The sequence below is a fragment of the Diadema antillarum genome, unplaced genomic scaffold (assembly GCF_040938485.1).
Source record: "Diadema antillarum isolate AM-2024a unplaced genomic scaffold, OU_Dant_1.0 seq00000693_RagTag, whole genome shotgun sequence".
NCBI lineage: Eukaryota > Metazoa > Echinodermata > Echinoidea > Diadematoida > Diadematidae > Diadema > Diadema antillarum.
Genome location: NW_027271598.1, coordinates 3,114,521 through 3,129,630, shown reverse-complemented (window position 1 = coordinate 3,129,630; position 15,110 = coordinate 3,114,521). Strand labels below are relative to the sequence as shown.

At 38.4% G+C, this 15,110-nt stretch overlaps 1 protein-coding gene across 1 annotated transcript in view; it reads right to left on the bottom strand.

The window, feature by feature from the left end:
• Nucleotides 1-15,110, bottom strand: part of LOC139737462 (probable phosphorylase b kinase regulatory subunit alpha) — a 61,658-nt gene that overhangs the window by 6,714 nt on the left and 39,834 nt on the right.

The following is a 15,110-nucleotide window of genomic DNA, read 5'->3' as shown; positions in this document are numbered from 1 at the left end:
ATAACACCAACACACACCATGTGAAAGAGCTTGCAGTTACAAAAAGAGCGACTTCACCCATCGTGGATATTAGCCATCATCGATGGTAAGATATTGTGTGAACATGGCTGAAGAATATTCCATTTGCTAGGAAGAGGCACATCTGGAGTGCACATTAAAAAAGCAGATATGACAGTCTTCCCATGACTCCTAAATCACCCTTGGCTACCAGCTGGCCAGTTTGATGATGGCTGTCTTTAGATGGTCATTTGTCATCCCAACACTTTCGGCCTCTTGCTCGTCCAACATCGATCTGCCCCGCCAAATGTTCCACTCGCATCTGCTGCATTTCAGGAAAAGTCTACAGGTGTAGCTTTTTGTGGCATTGGCAACTGTGGCAATCTATAAAGATGGCCAGTGCAAGCTGTTTGCTGCATATCGACAGAGCGCCATGCATACAGACAGACATCGCTTGTCGAAAAGCTAGCTGGATAGTTGATTCCAGATTTGGGTCTGAAACTAAATTTAGCTGACAAGTATTTTGCCAAAGCAATACAGCAACTGCAATGTCTCCTTTAATCTTCAATCTCCACCCCCCCAAAACACACACACACACACACACACACACACACACACACACACACACACACACACAAACAACGAGAAGAAACCACAAACTGAAAGTAAGCATATCTGTGACAGAAATTCAGACTAATGCAAATATGCACATTATTCTACAGTAATGCAATTAAATGCTCCTCCGGTATATGTATCTGCGTACACAGGCCATGCAATTAAAAGCCTATCCCCTCCCATAATGAGATGGTATGAAATTTCAAGCACATTTGAGGCATTACTGACTACAAATACAGCATAACTAAAGATTCTATTAATACAAGATTAAGTCATGATAATATAAAAAATATATTAATAGCAAAGTTTAGGAAATAAAAGAGAAATTCTTTTGAGACAAATTAGAATCCACTCAGAAAGAGGATCACAATAAATCCATCAAAATTTAGGGTCTATCCAACTGAAGCAATTAAATTTGGAAAATATGCATTAGCCTCCCCGTGAACTTAAATAGAGATTAACCTAGCAGGGAAATGTTGGGGGGGGGGGGGGGGGGGGAAGAGAGAGAGAGAGAGAGAGAGAGAGTGCCCCTAGACCATAACAAATGACTCCCACGTCCAGTGAAGTTCAATGAGAAGGCAACTCGTAGGCACCAATCTAAAAAAATAAAAATAAAAACAAAATCAAAAACAAAAACACATTCCTTCACAGTGACGTGTCATCGTCATGGCGACATCATCCGTGCTGCTAAAATGATTAGGGGGTTAGATGATAGCCGGGCTGGGTAATGAATGAAAAGCCCACCATCGGTCCAGCGACGACAATGCGAGTGGCAGAGTCATCACGACTGCTCACTTCAATCACATCTCGGCATCTATTACACTCAGGAAGTTTTCACACTGATTTCTGCTCCCTCTCAGTGATTTGACATCAGGTAGAATATCAGATTGAAACAGGAAGTAGCCAAAACATAAAATCACTTCTGAAATGTAAGCCAATATTTGAAATTAAGCCCTTTTGCTGTATTTCCTGATTTGTTATCCTCTAATTGTTCTATTTAGTCAGTTATTCATCATTCTTTACCCAGGGTAGCCCCGTAAGTTGCTTATTCACGGTTATTCTTGAGGCCCTGCGACAAAATAACAAAGTAACAATCACTTTGAAATACACAAAGAAACAAATCAAGGACATCCAGTTGTACACGTAGCAATAGACAAAACCATGGCAATATTGTGTGTAAATATTCAAATGCAAACTATCAGTCTATGATGATTAAAAAAAAAAACAACATTCATTACAGTATAATGAAAAAGAGGGTGATATCCTTATACTATAAAGGGATATCCAGTTGACCTATTCTATTGTTAAAGAGATATGTATGACCCTCTTATAAATGTTTGAAAGGAGGTAACGTTTTGGCCTTTAGTAGGAAGCTGATTCAAGAGACATCATCTCTAGAAAGGTGTACATCATGGAGTTTCAACAATCTCATCAAATCAGCTTTGGGCTGAATCTAATCCGATACAAATGTCGCTTCATAGTAGGTATGTACCCAGGGGTGTATCCAGGATTTTTTCTGGGGGGGTCGTAACCAAAATTTTTGGACCTTTACCTTTGCGAGGGAGCGGAGCGACCGAGCGGGGGGAGGGTGTGGGAGGGGGGTGTCCCCCCTTCCACGGTAGGGAGTTTTTGAATTCTATATCTTAAAATGGGGCAATTTGGTGCATACAAAAGTGACTTTTTCGGCATGGCAGTGCAGCTTAGAAATAAGGTAAATTATGGCATACTAAAACTAAGTTACAAAATTTACGAGGTTTTTGACAATTTGCTGGAACACCACCTGGTCACTTTTTTTTTTCCTGTTGTAGGCCTATATAGAGTAAAAAGCCCTCAAAAAAAAATGTCTTTTACAAAAAGTGGACCTCTTGAAAATTTGGGGGGGGGGGGGGTCGTACGACCCTCCCGACCCCCCCTTGCATACACCCATGGTACCATCATGTCAAAATGTACAAGCTCTTTCTCTAGTACAGTCTGCTATCCACACTGAAATATTTTGACTACATGCAAACAAAAGCATGTATAATTGCACACTTTTCCCTACTGATTTGAATGTGAACATGTCACTTTCTTACTAAAAATATACTGAGATCAACAGACTACAATTCATTCTTGTGGCTATCAACTAATTCATTCTTTCTTTTTTCTTTTTGCTGCACAATATACTTTGCTATGTGTCCATTCCTATAGATCATTTTTTCTTATTTGAAAGGAAATCATAAAAACGCTGCTTTTATATCATGACATACTTTTGCTGCCTCTCATTCTCACATTCTTATCACAATATCCATACTGATAGCCATCATTTATCTCTTGAACCACCCTGATTGAACCCACTTTAATCAAGCCAAATATGGTTTCTAAAGTAAAAAAACAACAAACAAACAAAAAACAAAACAAAAAAAAAACATGTAGAAGAATGAAACAGAAACCCTCTATTGAAACTTTTCTTTTCAACCCTTGTGTAAACACACAGGCATGCCCTGATGAAAATGTAAATTTTCATGACCTATATTTCCCCAGGGCGACATGGAAACCCAAAACCTGTTGAGACCATCCACACAAGCATGCGGACAGAGTAATGAAATAACAAGCGGCTGCCTGCCATGCTGCCACTACGCGACAATGATCGGTTTCAAGTTTTATCTTGTTTTTGTTTGTTTCACTGCAAATGTCATTTGGCAAAAAGCACGTGTTTATCTTACTTCCACAATGATAATAATATCTGCTGACAAAATCATATACCTAGTACCCTCGCATAGCATGATCATTCTTTCTTTTTCTTGCTTCAAGACTGCTAAAACAATGTTGCCGACCTTACTGAGAGAAGCTGAAGTCTAGGCAGAGATGTGTAGAGGCATGGTGAAAATTACTGTTCGAGTATATACTCATATGAGTTGCAAATTTCTCAATGCACCTAAAAGCAATCAGACCCTTCCACAAAAACTGCCCCCCCCCCCATCACAGTTTTAGTCTAGCTTACATACATGTACTGCAGTCTAATAAACATAAAACAGAAAAAAAAGTGAACAGACAAGCGCAGTTATACGGCAGTTATACGGCAGTTATACGACATCAGTGCTCAAATTACACACAGAAAACAACAGAAAAAAAAGAAAGAAAGAAAACCTTTTGATGTGAGAAATTGACATGTAAAAGGTGACTTTTATGAAACACCCACTTCAAACAAAGTCTTAGGATATCATTTAACACATGACTTCTCCCAAATCACATGACAACACATTACCAAGCTGGAGACTTTAAAAAAAAATCTTTTCTTGTGAGAATGATATCAGGCATGGTTCATCACAGCACAATTTCAAAACCAGTTGAAGAGTATCTTGAGGCTTGGACATGGCCTATTTTGGGGCCAAGTATACCACACTTAATTCAGTATGATGTCAATAATGATGGCAAACATAATTTTGCACGTCACAAAATGTCTTAAGGCCACCGCACACTACACGATCAGACTGGTCTTAAAGTCTTAAGCCAAGCTGGGTCTTAAGACCAGTCGTACGACCGGAAACCGCACACTATACGACCCGACTGTAAAGCGCGCGCAGTGCGCACTGAGTGCGCTGCATTTTACTGCATTGTGAGTGGCTGAAAGGCTACGACCAGTCGTAGAAATTCAACATGTCAAATCTCTACGACTGGCGCTAAGACCCAGTCGTACGACTAGAAAATGGCAAGACTGTGACGTCACACTTCTAGTCTTAAGGTCTTAAGACCGGTGAATCGGGGCAAAATCGTGTAGTGTGCGGTGGGCTTTAGATTCTAGAAATTCCTAAAATGTGGGTATCAGAAAAGATATCAGCGAGAAAAGAGGCTGGAAAGAGTAGGGATATATCTACTTATCACAGATCTCTAATTTGTGCAATCACCAACACATTATTCGTTATAATGAATGAATGAATGCATGAATGCATGAATGAATGAATGAATGAATGAATGAATGAATGAATGAATGAATGAATGAATGGAATAAATTAATAAATGAATGAATAGATAAATGAATAAATAAATAAAATGAACAATTAATGAATTAATGAATAATGAATGAATGAATAAATACATAAATACATAAATAAATATTAAATAAACATAGACTTAAATTGGAATCTGTTGGTCAGTAAGCAAAGTAAGTTAAATCACTGCAAAACAGGCAAGCATGAAGCAATACTTAATCATATCTCAGCCATAGATGCTGCAAAAAGCACTGAGACGGTGCAATGTCAGGAAACATTTTTCCATTATGCCGGATATAGTCATCTATAGGTAGACGAATGACGTTATTCACAAGATGTTTACTATTTGTGGCAAAGGCTACCAATAAGATCAATCTTGCTGTAACCCCCTCCCACCCCCCCCCCCCCCCCCCAAAAAAAAAGGGGGTAGAAAAAGAAGTCATTTCCCTGTCCACCAAAAAGGTTGTGCAGGTAATCTCGGCTACGTTGAGATGAGCTGAAAAGTGATAGCCCAGCTGTGGTTTGCGGTACACTGTGGGCCAGAGTCAATTACCCAAGAATTTCGAATGACGTCACAACCAGGTAATATGAGCGGCCTACATATTCAATTTATGAGATTGTCACTTTCTATCTGGGTGTTTTTTTTTTCTCCCCCCTCTCCACTGAGCTACCCCAATTTGGTACAAACTTCGATCTCTTGTTTTGGAAGCCACTTGGCAGGTGCTGATAGGTTAAAGTAAGCTGAGCAAGTTGACCCAAATTAAAGCCACTGTTTACCGTTGGGAGCAGTGATTTAAAAAAAAACTAGAAATGTCGCTAAGGCGACTGCTATGCCTCCGCCATAATGCATGATTCTCCTAATAGGTCTATAGTACATGTGGACAATGTATAATTACATTTTCACAATATTGGCAAAATATTGAAATTACATGTTTGTCACAAATGTGTTGAATGTTCACCTTCCTTTACCTAGGTTTAATTAGATGAATAGGAGAGCATGTATTTGGGGATTCAAGGACTTTAACTTGACTTTGACCCATTCATAAGTGTATGAATACTGTAATTTTCAAGGTATGGAGAAAAAGTGTAATTTCTGTATTGAAAAGTACACTGTATTACCATTTTCTTTTGGCCTTTGACCCTAAAATTCATAGGATAATCACTGGTAAGCAGAACATGCATAAATATGTAGTAAGTTTCAAGATAACTTGAGCAACTTCTGAGATATGGAGGAAAAAGTTAGTTCAGCACTTTCCCTTGATCTTTGACCTTTTGACCTTTGAGGCAAACCCCTGCTCCCCCCCCCCAAAAAAAAAAGAGAAAAAGAAAATTTCCAGATAATCTAGGTTATACATGCATACACAAGTGTAAAAAAAAAAATTGCTGGCATTATGTATGAGGGAAATAGTAAAAATTTGAAGTGTTGCACTTGACCTTTGACCCCTGACCTTTGACCTATGAACCCTGGATTCTCTAGATAATAACTGCCAGTCAGTACGTGTATATATACTATGTTCCATGAAGATACCTTGAACAATTTCCAAGGTACGGAGAAAAAAGCGAAGTTTTAATATTCTAACTTGACCTTTTGACCTTTGACCTTTGACCTCATTACCCAAAACTTTCACCAGAGAATCTTAATTGGGTAATATATGTATACACTAAGTTTCAAGAAAATATCTTCAGGCATTGCATAGATATGGAGGAAATAGTGAAATTTCACGTATTTGACATTGACCTTTTGACCTTTGACCTTGACAATGTGCACCCAAAAGTTGATAGGCACAACTTCACCCCCTAATACACATACATGCCAAGTTTCATTAGGATAAAAAGGATTTAATAGTTACCCTGTCCACAAAATTTATTACGGACGGACGGAAGGACGGACGGACGGACGGACAACCCGAAAACATAATGCCTCCGGCACCACTTCGTGGCGGAGGCATAAAAACTGTTCGAATTATCACTTTTGATGCATTTTTATAGTTCAGTTGTATCACAAAACATGCTTCCATATACATATTTGGCAATAAAGCTGCAAACATAAGGAGATATCACTAATTTTCTCGATAAACCATAACTGTGGATAGTTTATTCTAGAAATGATTCTAAAATAACTACTGTTCATATTTTGTACATTTAACAATACTTAACATTGATTATACTGATTAACATTTTTATGTTGGTTGTTTCTCTCCCTAACTCCCATTTAAGAACGATTTTGAAGCACTAAAGCTGGGTTGTTGTTGTTGCTGCAAATGATAAATAGTGGCTTTAATACTGTATCATCTGCAAGAGAGGAACATTATCAAAAAAAAAGAACAACAGCATACTCATGCCTCCGGTGATTGACAGATATTCCAGGGCCATGAGTGAAATCTCTGATCTGATGCTGACAGAAGAAACAAACATTAAGGTCATTTTTCAAAAAAAAAAGAAGGAGAAGACAAAAAAAAAACTCAAAACAAACAAGAAACCAAGACTCCACTTTACAGTGACACTTTCTTCAGGGCATGCATGGAGCTGCAGTGTAAACAAAGTAGGTGATCCCAATGAAAAAAGCCCTCTCTTTATTTGATCTTATACATCTTACCAAAGAGACATCTAATCATTTCAAGGTTCTTTGGCCTTCCAGCAATAACAAATAAACAAATCTAATACCCCTGAAAGAGCTCTTCATAACAGCAGGAAACAGCGAGTGAAGATAAAAAAGAAGATAACATTTCATAAAAAAAGAAGATAACACTTCATAAAATGAAGATCACATTTCATATTTACACAAGAGGAGGAACAGGATGAGCACAGAATGAAAGAAAGAAAAAAAAAACCTAATAGAAAATGATTAAAAAAACAAAACCCAACCCTAATTCACTCGTTCAATGCCAAAACAAACAAATATGTATTTGTATTTTCTGGGGTTTCTAGGCAACCACAGGCAACCATATATGCAACCCTAACTGTTTTGGCGCCAAAATGAGCTACACTTGAAAGCAGGTGATACATGAAACTGAATCGTGGTGTCGCTGTTACACCAAAAGTGACGGCACGCCTCGTGCGATCTGCGTCTGCCAGATTTCACGAACAGGCTGTGGAGCTGGAGGCGAGGCTAATACACTGGCTTCTCAGCCTCATCAGTCTCTGGAGTGGATTCCCAATCCTCCAGACCGTCAAGCAGGAAGACGGAGAGAAGAGGAAGTTGAAGACACACAGAGGAAGGATGTCATGATCATTCGGTAGCACAGGTAGCTCCATTGAGTCAGGTGATAAAACTGTTTGTCTAGCACGCAACACCGAGAGTGAACACCTCAATCATTCTACACCTGAAGAGATTTAAAGCACCCTGGTATCCAAACAAATGCTACCTGCTGCGCATTTCGAGACAACGCTACCTGAATTAACGAAAGCAAATCCTACTTCCTTCTTTACTGAACTTACATGCAAAAGAAGAAGACAAGAAGTGACACTTATGAATAGTAATTAAACGAACGACATCTGGATGTCTCGATCAAATTTGGGGATGTAGTCTTGAGTTGATAGCAGTAACAAATATCACATGCAGCAAAAGCACGATTGTATGAAAGAGCTACTGCTTCATTCTACATTCTAGTTTTGAAGTTGCCTGAAAAGCCATCTGCAAGAGATTCCTTCACTGCAGAGCACAATGTCACATCACTCTGACAGAGTTTGCCAGTGGATGTTATTCAAGCAAGCGTAAACATAACGGTAGTGATATGTAATTACAATTTTGTTCACGCATCATATGAACGATTAAAATGGTCATTATGGTTCGCAAACAGCAAATACCCTCCTGGAATGTCAGACTTCTCTGTTGCGCAAATGAAAACAAAGCTTCATCTTATCAACTGTCAAGCAATTATGTCACTCTGAGGAAAAGATGAGGGGCGTTAACTATGTACACAGGTCACAGGATGAATCACATGACAAATGGAATCCAAAAGTGTAATCTTACGCGATGTTTAAAGTAGCTTTAACCCTTTGTATTCTAACTGGGCTATTTGAATCCAAGTGTTGGGGGGGGGGGGGAGCCTTCAGATCTCGGGCGCCGATGGTGCAATCGCTGCAAAATTTTGCCTGAACATACACCCGGTTGTCAACTACAATACTACATGGTCATACAATAGAAAATCATTGATTTTCTATTTTTAGTAAATTAATAATGTAAATTTATGCACGGAATTTGAAACTACTGTAACTGCATTAAAAAGACTGAAGGATTGCTAAATTTTTGCGTCAGAATTCCTTAAGACACATCGAACAATTTTCTTGTAAAAAAAAATAGCGAAATCAAGATCAATTTCTTTTGTTTTTATAGTTTTGTTAATTTCTTATGTATTTCATTGTTTTTTCAACCTTTTGTTTTCTATTGCTTTTTGACCAAATTTTGTCGCAAGCACTTTTTCGAGCTTATCTACATTAGAATTGATTAATTTCAATAATCAAAAGTGGAAACAATGCTGTTTTAACAACTCACTAACAGTGCCAGGGGCACCGATAGTGACAATGTTAGTGAATAATTTCTTGCGTGCGCTGTAACTTCAGTTGTCTCCTTTTTTATACGATGTGGACATACTTCAAAATAGATCGACCTAGACCTAATTAAGAATGTGGCGGGTAGTGGGCAACTTAGATTTTGCTGAGAAAAAATTTTTCGTGAAAATCATACACTGCAGCAGTCTTCTCAGCCAACAGTGACTTCAAAAACTTATTCAAAAACCTATCATATCAATGTGTTCTACTAACATTGCTGTATTCACTAAATCCACATTTGTAGGTGGACTGGTCCTCTAATAGTGAAATAGGCTACATACCCATTAAAGTCAATGATGATGAACTTTATCATTACAACTATTGTATACATAATATGTCACTAGAAATACTGCTATGGGGACTGGTTGCCTGGCTTTTTTGCACCCGTAGGACTACATAGGAGTAGGGCCGACATAGGGTGTCACTACTTTGGGCCCCGGTCACCCCGCAGGAAATGACGCTGGAAAAAGAAAAAAAGGAATGAAACCTTTGAGCGCGGTAAGGGGTTTGTTTTTGCCCTGAAGACCTTTTTTCTTCCTTTCCTTCTTTTAATGTTTTGTTTTAGTTTTTTTTTCCTGCCTTTCAGCAGAAGAAACCCAAATGTGGAATGAGAAAGATGTGCTGAAGACCTATATTTTTATAATTATTATTATTTACTTATTTATTTATTTATTTGCTTGCTTGTCAGCTGAAGAAACTCGGAAGTGGCACCCAATGTTGCGCCGAAGTCCTTTTTGTTTTGTTTTGCTTTGTTTTGTTTTTGTTAGCTCATGAAAACCCAGAAACTTTTGAAAACGTGGCACCGGCCATGCTCTCACGAAGGCGACAATGTACGGATAATATCGAACTGTTTAAAGATATGAATACACATCACTCAAGAGGACAACAATGCACTGCGTTGTGCTGCCTCTGCATCAACAAGATGCATCAATCTATAAATAGATCATTACGCACAAATCGCATAGATTTTGCCTAACTCTATGGCTCAAATCCACTGACAGCACCCTAACAGCGCACATGTCTAACAGCACTCTAACAGCGCTTTCTGTGCGGTCATTTTGCCCGTGCACGCGTGCTGTTAGTGGCTGATTTGTTTATTAGTGACTTGATAGCGCTAACAAACCTCTCACTAACAGCGTTTCTGTGCAGCCGGTACAGGAGACTAGCGTAGTCTTCATGACCAGCAACACTCAATTCACCACCACTTTGCCATCTAGACCCCGCTTACAAAATGGCCAGCGGGCCGGCCAAAGACCCGCCTACATTACGGCACGCAGCTCGGCATTTCTGTGTGTTTATACTACCATGTCGAGCTGCACCAAGCGAATGAAGTTCCTTTCGCATGTTCCTTTTTTTCGTTGTAGTGGTGCTCTTCATACATGTAAACATTGTTTGTTTTCCAGTGATTTCTACAGTACAGCCGAGTGGGTTTGGCCACGCATTTGGGTCTGCTTGCATTTACATCAACAAATGGTGGGGCTCAGGCTGGCCTGAGACTACCACATGGAGGTGGTCTTGGGCCGGCCCCACCTTTGGTACCACAATTACTCTAGAGTAAACGAGGTCCTAGTCTCCAAGCCAATGAGATATCCACTTTAGAGGAGACATTTATTGTGGCTCAGGAGGATAAGACCACAGGCTGCCAATAAGCCAATTCAAAGTTACATTCCGCTCTTAAGCAGATAAAGGTCAAGTGAGAGTAACAACATAATGTGATACAGGGTTGTCATGAGCAAGGTCATGCAAACTGGTCTATTGTGAGGTCTCTAGTGCAAGTCTCCTTACAGCAGTGGTTGTGCACCAAGGTAAGGCACTACTCCAAAACCATTTTTGCATGCAAGAAACTCTCATGAATATTGCGAGGAGTCGCGATTCACAAAAACAGAATGCACGCTAACATTTTTGTCTACACAGTCCAGTTTATGCAGTATACTCATAATTTTTTCATGGGTTGCAATTCATGAAAGTTTCACGCCTTGAATGTTTCTGGTTTTACTCTAAATTCTCATTGCCTCATCTGTTGAAGGGGATGTAAAAGCCATTGACCTTGTGGTAGCTTGTCAAACAGTGGTCACATAAAATTGAAAAAAAAAAATCATACACTTCATAAAACCCAGATTATCACTTTATACCATATCCACTGAAGAGGGGACAAATCTCTCTGCCAACCAAGGTCCCCCCATCCCCCACCCCCAAAAAAGAAGAAGAAAAAAAAATCAATTAGATTAATTTACTCAAAGTAATCAGCATAAAAAAATCAGAAAAAGAAATGACGGAAATCTGCCAAAAAGTGGAGAGGGAGTTGTTGATCTGTTTTGAGAGCACATATTCCTCTGTCTGCATTCAAGAGAAAAAATGACAATCTCACTGGTTGTATAATACATCGTAGCATGGGAATTTGATACAGTCATCTGGTATTACATACAATACGTGTACATCAACTCATAGGAGCCACATAGACAGTCACGTGGGGCTGAAATCAATTCTAGTGTTCTTTTTCTTCCCCTCTGTCAACAGATATGTTTCTCATGACACCTCAGTAGACTTTGTTTACGAGACAGTCAAGATTTTCTGGAACACAGCCATGAAAACATTATAAGCACATGCACATTTCTCAAAATTTTTATGAGTTTTTTTTTTCCAATTTGTGTATATCATGAGTATGCATGTGAATGAAATATTTATTTCTATCATTTTAATTTCACAAATTCCTATCTTTATTGTTGTGGCTACAACTATCCTCACTTTTTGTCTGTATTGTTCTGTAATGCATTTGTATCACAAATACTTTTACCAAGCAACCACTGAAAAATACTTTTAGTTATATCTTTCACAAGCACTCAACATGTAAGAAAATCAGTTCTGCATGCCATGGCTGAAGTATTTTCTTACAGACCACTTGTGAGAGCCTGAAATAACATTCTTGTTGATGAAAAATCTGGCAAACCTCAAAAACTTTGAGAAAAATCCATTTGAAACTGTGACTGACCTTGCACGATACAGTATATAAAAGTCATAGAGCCATTTTCTTCTGACATATATACCTGTTATGCTTTTAGAAGTTGAGCCTAGGAATTGCATTTTTTCCTGAATTAGAAAACTTGCTACCACCAATCCTACTCATGTCAGTGCTTTCTGTTCACCTGGGATAGATTTGAAGAGTTTTTATTAGGACTCCATTAAAAAACAGCAACAAAAGACAAGAGATGCCAAACTACAGATCACTCCTAACGTTGTCTACACAGCAGATGTACTAATGTGCAGATGCCCTTTTAAGGAAGGAAAAAATGCACACTTAATCACTGTATATATATATATATATATATATATATATATATATATATATATATATATAAACTGCATTTCAAGGGCAGCAGACAACTTGATACATAAGACCAGGAATGTCCTCCTTGTATAAAACAACATTGCACTCTTGCAGTACTCTGAGGGATATAAATGCAATTTGGGTGGAAAACAGGATTTTTACCTTTCCAGCAAGAGATAGTATTACAAAATTGGGAAAATCAGTTGTATTTTCCATCAAACCATGAAACAGGTTTCATGACAATCTTTTATACATTTTTTTCTTCCTTTTTTTTTTTTTACCAGTAGGAAATTACTGCAAAAACTAACAATTGCCACCTCTGTAAAAACTGATGTTGAAAAGGTCGATCTTTAATTCCACAGCACCAGAGGAGGAAAATGGACACCTAGCCATACGGAGAACAGGGGTAGTGTGCCTTTCAGTGTCATTATGATATGGACTATACATAAATACTACACGTATATACTGTACAGTTGGAAGAAGCTACCTCTTGAGAGAAGTGCCCTTATATTGCTGCCATGTTGTTTACACCAAAGACTGAGTGGGTCACGGTCATAGGAAGTGGGACAGGGCTGTGAAAGGTCATACACACCGCGCACACATAATGCATAACTGGGCTAGTAAGTTGCAAACTGGACTGAAGAAGGGCAAAATATTACCCTCTCTGCCAGAATTTCTATACTAGAGATAAGAATTCCCAATAACCACTGAAATGTACTCTCTTTGTTCACCATGTGTTGACATTACAAATAGCAAACAACATACACAAGTCATGAGATTTAAACACATCAATTAGGCATGGACTGTGTCAATAACTTTTGTAATGCAAACCTTCCTACCCTAAAGCTAAACAAATAGGAACAAATGAGTATAAACTATTTTTTTTATTCATTTCCAATTATCAATATTGTAAGAAATGTGCACAAGACTAGGATTAAAGGGTACTAAAAGAAAAAAAAAATGTTCTTCTTAAGAATGGTTAGCAGGTGTGTCAAGATCACGTGCGATAATGGTTTGTTGTTTTGTGACACCGTAAGAGCTGGTATTTTTGCGAACATATATTTTCGCAAAGGAGGAGGTCACAGACATTTTGGTGTGATGTTGTTTTCTCAATGTGACATTGATGCTTATCATAAGTGCACTAATGCCTACATCTATTCGCAATTATTTTTGCATCTTGTCAACAGTTTAATACAGCCTAACAGTGATTCATAAAATTCTCGAAATTTAAACCCTCAGTAAAATAACAGCTACAAGTTATTCAGTCATCACTTTGAATCATGTTACAGATCTGAGTGCCACAGCCACAAGTTTACACGTGCAAACAAATTGTGTGTTTGGGCCAGTCAGATTTGTACTTGCTTTGTGTAAAATAAATACCTATCAGTCATTTGATACCAGTTTCATCCGGCTTTACACGTGTTCAGAACCGAGTTGCTTTCAGTTTACTTCTACACAAAGAGAGAAGACCACAAAACACAAAAATCTTCATAAATCAACTTTCAATCCAATTTCACTTTTAATATCAATGGTAATTGAAGTGTTTTGCTCTTTGCAACAGTTTCCATCACAGTCTTTTCCTACTAAATTTTGAAAAAAGCCAAGTGGTGCTTGACATTGATATCTGTAGCACTACGCTTTCAACCTTATATGTGATCTTCTATGACTGACCTAGTAATGAGTGATTTTAAAAAAAAAAAAACCAATACATGCACATTTTTTTTTACTCATGAATGAATCGTTTCAGTGATATTTACTATTACAAATGTATGTTGTACAAGACAGTTACATTCAGAAACACATGCAGTCATGGTTTAAGAAGTCATTATATGAGGAAGAATGATTTACAAATGATTTACGTAAGGGACGGTTGATCTTCTGGGGAATGTGCCGTCATGCAATTTTTTATTTTTTTTTATTTTTATTACTCATTTTAAAATCTATTTCTTATCTCTTTTTGTTCTGCAAGTTGACTGCAGACACAGGACACTTAATGTTACTAGAATGGATACTGAATATGGAATGGTAATGACATTTCTTGGAATCACAAGTGCATGTCTTCATATAAACTTATTCAAGGTAGTCAAGAAATCTACCCCACCCCCTTTTTCTGTAAATGGCCACTGCGTTGAAGATCGAATGGGTTTATTTCTTCAATACTATTGCAATGCATGTCATCACAGACATTGTCCCCCCCCCCCCACCCCATTGAAGGTTAAATGCCCACAAATTTATAACAAGATAAGAGGAAATTCAGCGAAGAGGACATTTCTCACTGCCAAATCGTACAACTCACTACCCTTTTTCTCCCTTGAAATTAATATCTTGTCAAATCAGTTGCCACCACCACTATCCTTCGGTGCCGTGATTATGCAACCTTCCATCAAAACGAGCCAGAAACCTAGCGGGCTTGCAAAGTATGACTCACAACTGCCATCAGTCTACCTCATGTCCATTTCCACCATGTCACACGATAGGTATGAATTCGCTATTGAAGACTAATCAGTGCCAATGTCTGAAAATATTTGGAAATGTGCATAATTCAGACAAAGACAATGTCCTGAATGAGCAATGTCACAGCATAAAATTCAATCCTGCCCAGGCATCGCGCCCGCCACTCTTGCGCCGCGGACAGGAAGCTTTGGAGTGGGCTT